General features: G+C 34.4%; 1 long non-coding RNA gene across 1 annotated transcript; it reads left to right on the forward strand.

Moving 5' to 3' along the window:
- Window positions 1-345: 345 nt before the first annotated feature.
- On the forward strand, window positions 346-7,328 carry LOC125922127 (uncharacterized). Its single transcript, XR_007457582.1, has 3 exons — window positions 346-393; window positions 765-963; window positions 7,188-7,328. It is a non-coding gene; the product is annotated as an uncharacterized LOC125922127 (long non-coding RNA).
- Window positions 7,329-9,539: the final 2,211 nt, after the last annotated feature.

The raw sequence follows: 9,539 nt of genomic DNA on the forward strand, positions 1-9,539 counted from the left end.
ACCTTTTAAGGTAAGTGTTATTGTAGCCAACTGAATACACAACCCCTCCCCTCCCAAAGATAGTCACATTCTAATCCTCAGAACCTGTGATTCTATTACTTTACATGGCAGAAAGGATTTTGCAGATGTAATTAAGTTAAGGATTTTGTGATGGGGAGATTATTTAGGTGGTACAAATGTAGTCACAAGGTTATTTATGAGAAGGGCAAGAGAGTGAGAGTCAGACAAAGAGACATGATGACGAGCAGAAGGAGATTTTAAGATGGAGGAAGGGGCCATAAGACAAGGAATGCAAGTGGCTTCTAGAAGCTGAAGTGAATTCTCCCACAGAATCTCTAGAAGAATGCTGCCAACACTTCAAGTTTGACTTCTGGCCTCCAAAAATGTAAGATGGTAAGTCTGTGTCTTAATCTAATAAAATTTATGGTAATTGGTTAGAGCAGCAATGGGAAATTAATACAGTTATTATCAATTTAAAGTTATTTTTACGGGAAGTCTAATGAAGTTCTATAACTTGCCCAAGGTATCACAACTAATACATGGCAAACAGAATTAGAACCTGTGTCTGACATTTTTAGCCAACTTTTTCACTGAGTCATGATTTTTTAGAAGTATTAACATTTGTATTTTAAAAACTAGATTTAGAACATACTAAAAAGAAAAAATCTTCAATAGAAAAGCGCATACTTCATTAATTGCAACTTATTATGTGACAGAAAGAACTATGACTATTGAACATCTACTATATGTTTTCTGCGTGCTAGGTACTTGGAATATAACAGACTAAATGGATGAAGTGCCTCACCTGATGAACACCATATGTCTCTCAAATATTTATTGTTTCCCTCAGGCAATATGGCGTAGAAGGAAAAGTTTTAGTGGCAAAAAGAACTAAAAAACACAGCTACCTAAAGTCAAACTGTCTTTTGCAGGAGGCTTAGTTTTCTCAAAAAGAAGATAATGGTAAATGCATAAGCATGATGAACTGGTACATCATTTCAGGTTTATTTAAATATTCTTGAGCTAAGAAACCAAAAGTAGTTGATTTTCTTCTGCACAATATGAAACTAGAGTGTTTTCACTATCTGTGTAATATGTAAATAGATAACTATTTCCTTTGAATAAATATAATTTATTGGAATTATACTTCCAACATATGTAAAAGGAAGATAGTTTCTTTCATAAACTATATGTCAATCTATACATCATTCAGTCTTTTAATTTATTTTATCTAGTTGTCAAACTGATAAAATAAAATATATGAATTTCATATATGTGGTTTGATATATACTGAAATTCTATAAACATGTATATAGAAATGCTACACACATATGTTAAAGGAACATTTAATCTGCAGAAGGAAAGAAGACAGGGGAGATATTTCTTTCATTAAAATGTTTTTTTAGAAAATATTTTTTTTTAAATTTTTTTTCAACGTTTTTTAATTTATTTTTTGGGACAGAGAGAGACAGAGCATGAACGGGGGAGGGGCAGAGAGAGAGGGAGACACAGAATCGGAAACAGGCTCCAGGCTCCGAGCCATCAGCCCAGAGCCTGACGCGGGGCTCGAACTCACAGACCGCGAGATCGTGACCTGGCTGAAGTCGGACGCTTAACCGACTGCGCCACCCAGGTGCCCCTAGAAAATATTTTTGATGATGGTTCTGTGCTCATTGTTTTAATTTGCAGATCCCTAATATACATGATGAAGATCTTTTCATACATTTATTTGTCAACTGTATATTTTCATTGGTGAGTTTTCTGGTCAGGTCTCTTGTCCATTTTTTAAATGTAGTTGTTTATTTTCTTAACATTGAGTTTTAATAGTTTTTTTTTTTTTTACAAGTTTATGTATTTATTTTGAGAGAGAGAGAGAGAGAGAGAGAGAGCATGAGCTGGGGAGGGACAGGGAGAGAGGGAAAGAGAGAATCCCAAGCAGGCCGCACTCAGCGTGAAGCAGGGGTTCAATGTGGGGCTCGCTCTCATGACCAGGAGATCATGACCAGAGCCGATATCAAGAGTCAGACGTTTAACTACTTAACTGACTGAACCACCCAGGCACCGGAGTTTTAATCATTTTTGCATATTTTGGATAATAGTTCTTTATCACATACGTGTTTTGCAAATATTTCTCCTAGTCTGTGGCTTGTTTCTTGACACGGTCTTTTGCAGGGCAGAAGTTTTTAATTTTAAAGAAGTCCAGTTTATCAATTCTTTCTTTTGCAGATCATGCCTTTGATATTGTATCTAAAAAGGCATCGGCATGCCCAAGATCATCTAGATTTTGTTCTATGTTGTCTTCTAGGAGTTTTATAGTTTTGTGTTTTTTACTCAGGTTTATAATACACTTAGAGATAATTTTTGTAGATGGTGTAAGGTTGTATCTAGATTTACCTTTTTGCATGTATGTCCTATTCTAACACAATGTATTGAAAAGACTACCTCTGTTCCTTCACTCCTTTGTCAAAGATCATGAATTATGTTTATGTGGGTTTATTTCTGGGCCCTATTCTGTTTCATTAATATATCTCTCTATCCTTTTGATAATACCAATGTCTTGGTTACTGTAGCTTTACAGATGATATCAGGAGGTGGGGCTTGTGTGTGTGTGTGTGTGTGTGTGTGTGTGTGTGTGTGTTTATTCATCTTAGAGCGTGAGAAACACAGAGTGAGGGAGGGGCAGAGAGAGAGGGAGACACGCAATCTGAAGCACGTTGGAACCAGGCTCTGAGCTGTCAGCACAGAGCCCAATGCAGGGCTTGAACCCATGAGCCCTGAGATCATGATCTAAGCCAAAGTTGGAAGCTTAACAGACAGAGCCACTTAGGCGTCCCAGGAGGTGGGGCTTTTGAAGGTGATTAGGTCATTAGGATGGAGCTGTCATAAATGGCCCTTATAAAAAAGCCAGATGGTCTTCTGTTGTTTTTCAAGTTACCCATACGAGTGAAAACATATCATATCTGTCTTTCTCTGACTGACTTGTTTCCCTTAGCATAATACTCTCCAGTTCCATCCACTTTGTTGCAAATGACAGGATTTCATTCTTTGTCTTTGCCAAGTAGTATTACATTGTATATATAAACCATGGGGGATGGAAGGGGAAAAGATAGTTTCAAACAGAGAGGGAAGCAAACTATCAGAGACTCTTAAATACAGAGAACAAACTGAGGGTTGATGATGGGGTGGAGAGGGGAAAATAGATGATAGGCATTGAGGAGGACACTTGGGACGAGCACTGGGTGTTGTATGTAAGCAATGAGTCACGGGACTCTACCTCCAAAACCAAGAGCACACTGTATACACTATGTTAGCTAATTGACAATAAACTATATTAAAAAATAAAAATAAATAATAAAAATATAAATAAATAAATAAATAAATAATAAATAAGCAAGCAGAGAACTCTCTAGTCCTTTTCACCATGTGAGGACACAGCAAAAAGTTCAGTCTGGAAACCAGAAGAGGGCCTTCACCAGAAGAACCTAGTCATACTGACACCCTGATCTTAGACTTCTAACTTCCAGAAAAGTGAGAAGAAATTTCTGTTTATATACAAAATACCCAGTATGTGGTATTTTGTTACAGTAGCCCAAATTGAATAAGATAGGGATAGAATAAATTATCTTTTTTGCAAGCATATTATAATAATGAGTGCACCTAGTTAAGTTTCTTAGGTACATACCTGTCTACAAAGAACAAGTTTTTTTTTTTTTTCTTAATCTTTTCTATGTTGTAAAGTGTGTAAAGGCTCTGATCAGCTCTGCATGAGACGGACTGCGTACATCTGTCTAAATCTAGCATTTGGTTAGTAGGACCATTTGGCTCTTATACTAAGCTACATCCTCCAATTTAGCTGTAACTGGTAATAAAGGCAGCAATTTTATTATTTGTATTTACTCTGTTTTAAATTAATTTAACTAGGTATCACAATATGTGTCTAGTAGCTACTATAACTGTACATGTTGTAAGCCTCCTGTATAGGATACATGGGGGGGGGGGTGAAAGTGAGTCTCCTTGTCTGTTTTATTATCTCAAGGAGGAAACCTTTCAATAACTCATGATTGAATATAATGTTTGTTCTAAGATTTTAACAGGTACCATTTATCTGATTAACATAATTCTCTACAATTCTTAATTATTTAGGGCAGGAACAGCGAACTATGGCCAGTTTTCATAATTAAAGTTGTGCTGAAACATAACAGTGACTATTTGCCTATTTTCTGAGCTAGTTTATTCTACAGTCTCAGTACTGAGTAGTTGTGACTGAAACTGTGTGTCCTACAAAACAAAAATATCTGTATCTTGTCCCTCAAGAAAGAATTTGCTGATTCTCAATGTAGACTTTGTATTATAAATAAATGTTGAATTTTGTCAAACTATATACATCTAGGAATTTTTCTGGGAATTTATTGATTTCATCTATTTTTTAAAAAAATTATTGCCAACAAAGTTTTTCAAAATATCCTCTTAGAACTTCATTTTTAGTATGACCTGTAGTGATATCCTTTAAAAACATATGACAATATGGGTTTTCTCTATTTCCCCCCCCCCCCTCTCTCTCTCTCTCTCTCTTTGTCTAAATCAGTTCTGCTAGGTCTTTATCAAGACCTATTTAGTGTTTTCAAAGAACCAAGCTTGATTTTCTTCATTCTCTTTATTGTACTTTCTCCCTATTTCATTCATTTCTGCTTTTACCATGTAATTTTGCTATTTTCTCAGATTTTTTTGGCCCTAAAATGTCTTTATTATGCTTTCAATTTGAATTATATTCTCACCAGGTATTTGAGTTTTCTTCTCCGGTCCCTGCCTTTGCCTTCTCAGTTCTTTGTTCTCTTGGCAGTTCTCTGATATCTCTAAGATGTTGTTTTTTCTGTATTTATACTGCCTGAATTGTGCTTCTTGTATATGTGGCTTGATGTTTTATTTGATCTGGGAAACTTTTATCTACTATCTCTTCATATATTGCTTTTGTATCTTTTTGCATTTTCTTTTCTTCTGGATCTCCAATAAAATTATGTGAGATATTTTAGGATGAAATAATATTCTATTGTAGAAAGTGTCCTATCTGTAACCTGCTGCTTTCCCCCAGTTTCCTTCCCTCTGTATAATATATTCTAGTGATGTGATTTTAGTTTACTAATCTTCTCCCCTTCCATGTCTAATGTGTTGTTAACTGATCTTTTGAATTCTCGATTTATTATTGTATTTTTCAGTTCTAACATTTCTATTTGATTTTTTTAATTTTTTTTAATGTTTATTTATTTTTGAGACAGAGAGAGACAGAGCATGAGTGGGGGAGGGGCAGAGAGAGAAGGAGACACAGAATGGGAAGCAGGCTCCAGCCTCTGAGCCATCATCTCAGAGCCCAACGCGGGGCTCGAACTCACGGACCGTGAGATCGTGACCTGAGCTGAAGTCGGACGCTTAACCGACTGAGCTATCCAGGTGCCCCTCTATTTGATTTTTTAAATTCTACATTCTTCTCTTAAAATTCTCTGTGTTGTTTTCAATTTCTCAATAACAGCAATATATGAATCACTTATGGGATTAATGTCCTTTCTTCCCCCCATCTTTCAATTTAGGTAATTTGGTCATGTTTTCCATTATCCTAAGGATTTTTTTTTTTTTTTATTAAATGCTGGATATATTATTTGAAAACTTATAGAGATAAGTTGAGGATTCTGCAAGGAAGATTTACTTTTGCTGCTGGAAGGCAATTAGGACAGTTATTGGGCATTTAGAAAGCCAGGCTATAGTAGTGAATTTATAGAAAGACTCTGGTAAATCTAAGTTATGACAGGACATCACTGGATAACGTGGTGTCTATTGTTCTCTAACATCTTCCTGGTTAGTGTTATCTAACACCTTCCCGTGGTGACACTGCTAGTATTAGACTGATAAAGGACAGCGTGTCATCCCTTTTGGGAAAAATGAGCAAAGTCACATAACCACACCTGGGAGCTCTTGTCTGCAAAATCCTACACTATAATATCTGAATAAGAATTTCGAAAAAGAGGATGGGAATCTAAAATTTACTAAAGAATGACTTCTATTCACTACCTCAGTTACTGAGAACATACGGTACATAGAAAAAATAATTTTTTTTGTTACAGAATAGAAAATAATACTGTAAATTTTACTGATGTATATAGTGTGTCAAACATTAGTATCGCTGCCATATCTATGTGGTGCTATAAAGGTCTGTAACCTTATTGACAGAATTAAATGAAAACCAAACATATGTTTGGTTGTTTGAAAATAATTGCCTTATATATTTTGTCCAGAGTATGTAATTGTTACAAGAAGATGGATTACTATAGATACGGGTTACTCTGTCTTTAATGGAACCATTTTACCAATATTCTTAAAAGACAATTTCACAAAATATCAAAAGTAAGAGCACAGTCTTGAAAACATGCTAAGTTCCTCCCCCTCTCATTGTTATTATTGAGAAATTAGGTATCAATCTAATTGGAATCATTTGTAAATAGTCTATTCTTCCTTTTGTCTTCATTTTTAAGGGGTTCTCTTTGGGTTTTGTGTTATTCATTTTCACTATTACATGTCTATCATTTTTTTTGTCTTCTTAGAACTGAGATATTTTTTCAGAAATTCTGGAAAGAAATCTCAATTAATGTTGCTTAGACTATTTTCTCTTTCATAAATTTCCATGACATCCCTCTGAAATCTAAAAAAAAAAAATGAAAGTTGTATCTTTTTATTCTGATTGCTACATGTCTTACTCTTTCACATTTCCTATGTCTTTGTTTATCTGATTTGAATTCTGGTGAATTAATTCATATCTAATATAAAATTGCTCTTCAGTTTGGTGTAATGTGTAGTTTAACTAATTCACTAAATTTTTAATTTTTTTAAATTTTTATGTTCTAAAATTTCTAACCTTTAAAAACTTCTTAGTCATTTTTATCGACTTTATTTTTCGCATACATTCAGTTTTGTTATTTCTTTCTTGTAACAAATGATATAGCACTTTTGTGTATCCTAGTTCCAATATTGTAAATATTTTTAGCTCTTTTTCTGCTCACAATTGTCTATTTTGGCTTAGTCTCATGATGCTTCCTTCTTTGTGTTGTTATGACTTTTCATTGAGTTATTAATTCATGGAAATGTTTACAGCTGAGTTGAAATTTTACCACTTCAAAAGTGTTTACCTTTGCCTCTGCCAGACAAATGGAAACAGAAACTACTCTAGATCATAGTAAATCAAAACTGTCTGCGAGAATTCCCCATCCCACCACCTTGTATGAAGGCCAGCTTATGATCATAGATTCTTAGTGGAGACTTATCCCCCTCAAGCCAGTACTAAGGCCAAGGTAAGCAAGTCGCTGGCTGATCCCTTCTTTTCACCTGTAAAATTAAGGTATATCTTTTTTGGAGTTTCTACTTTATTCTGGGATGTTCTATGAGCCTTCTTACCTGGGCTAGATACAAGACTTATTATTACATGTCACCTGTGAATCTATTAATTCTGTAAGATGAAGATTCATCTACGTAGTCAGGGTAAAATAGGTAAAATGGGAATTTTACTAATTCCCAAGCCTTCCACTTTCATCTCATTTTGGCTTTTTATTTTCTGGGTGTATCAGTGATTAAAAATTTGTTTTTAGATCCATGCTGCATTAAATGTTAGTTGGCAGATTTGTTCTGAGCATCCACTATACCATACAATGAGAAATAAAAAAATCATATTCTTTTCAATCCCTTTTGTTTCACACACATGAATGTATGTTTCATACATACATACTTACACATACATACATACACACATATACGCACAACTTATTTTAAGTAAGTCATATGAAGGAGTAAGTATAATAACACATTGTTTTTCATTACAATTTACAGATACATATCAAAAGTAAAGGGGCGCCTGGGTGGCGCAGTCGGTTAAGCGTCCGACTTCAGCCAGGTCACGATCTCGCGGTCCGCGAGTTCGAGCCCCACGTCAGGCTCTGGGCTGATGGCTCAGAGCCCGGAGCCTGTTTCCGATTCTGTGTCTCCCTCTCTCTCTGCCCCTCCCCAGTTCATGCTCTGTCTCTCTCTGTCCCAAAAATAAATAAAAAACGTTGAAAAAAAAATTAAAAAAAAAAAAAAAAAGTAAGTACATAAGAATATGAATGATGAATAATGCATAAGGGAAAACAAGTAATTTGATTGCTATTTCAACATTTCAAAGGAGCTAGCATGTCCAACATGCTATTAGAAATATAAACACCATATTCAAACCATAAAGCACAAGCTGTTTTGTACTATGCTGAATATTTATTAAATCTTGAACCAAACAGTCTTCACTCTGTGTATCAATAGAACGAAACTCGATATGTTTTTATAATACCCAGCAGACTTCCTTATATGGAATAGTTTATGTCCTCATAATCATATAACTACAAAAGAAAAGTAAATTAGACCCAACAGAAAGCTCATGAAAGAAGTGATCATTTTGATAAAAGTGTGTCCACATGGAATAGAGATGAATATCTAGACCAATAACTATAGAAACTATTCATTCTATTATGCAAATATTAAATGTGAACAGCTGGTGGAGTGATGAAATTGCCATGCTTGATAGTTAATAGTCAACTTGTTATATAAACACCTTTCTTAATGTGGGAAAGTAATTTCCTTAAATCAAATGCTTCAATCAACCTTCATAAGATTATGTCATATTTCTACAAGCATAGAGATTATTGTTTTCCTCCATTCCCTATTTAGACCAAAAGATAATTAAACCTGCTCCCATAAATATTTTTTTAAAAGTTTTCTAGTCATTGTGAAAAGCATGGTATTATACCAATAGTTAGGAAATATAACATTGATAACAGGCTTCTTAAAAATATATAATATTTTAATTTTAGAGGCACAAAAACAACATTAATACAATTACAAACATGACATTTGATAGAAATTTGTAAAAAGGGAAAAAAGGGGCTAATTGTCATGTGTTGATTGCCTATAAAGTCCTAGGCTCTGTGGTAGAGATTTTAAATACATAACCTAATTGAACTCTCTCAACAGCACTGGAAGTATACATATGAAGAAAGCCAGCCTCACAATATAAATGGCCTGCACAAAGATATACAGCTACAGAATGCCATGCACAAGTTGCCAGCTGTAATCTGTCAACAAAGTCTTCAATCCTGATTGTTTCATCAATTGAATGATGAATTTGTTTTCCAATGGCATGAAAATCAAGTTACTATAAAAGTGTACTTTTAAGACATGTAACATTTATTTTAGGGTGATGACAGAAATAGTCAAATACATAAGTGATGTATCCAAATAAAATAGAGGAATTAAGCCATGTAATTTTTCAGTAAATAGATCACAATTTGACTCTTGCCATGTTCCAAAAATAGCAATTTTTATATGCACTTATACTTAACAGTTGCAGTGCTGGTGTCAAGATTAATGATATTCTTGGTGACATTCCCTAACATGAGTAAAAACCAGAATTGGTTTCAATAGATGCATTTTGATTTAAATGGAAAAGTGAAAACCTGAGAATGCAGATTCAAGGT

Source organism: Panthera uncia, chromosome C2 (genome assembly GCF_023721935.1).
Source record: "Panthera uncia isolate 11264 chromosome C2, Puncia_PCG_1.0, whole genome shotgun sequence".
Taxonomy (NCBI): Eukaryota; Metazoa; Chordata; class Mammalia; order Carnivora; family Felidae; genus Panthera; species Panthera uncia.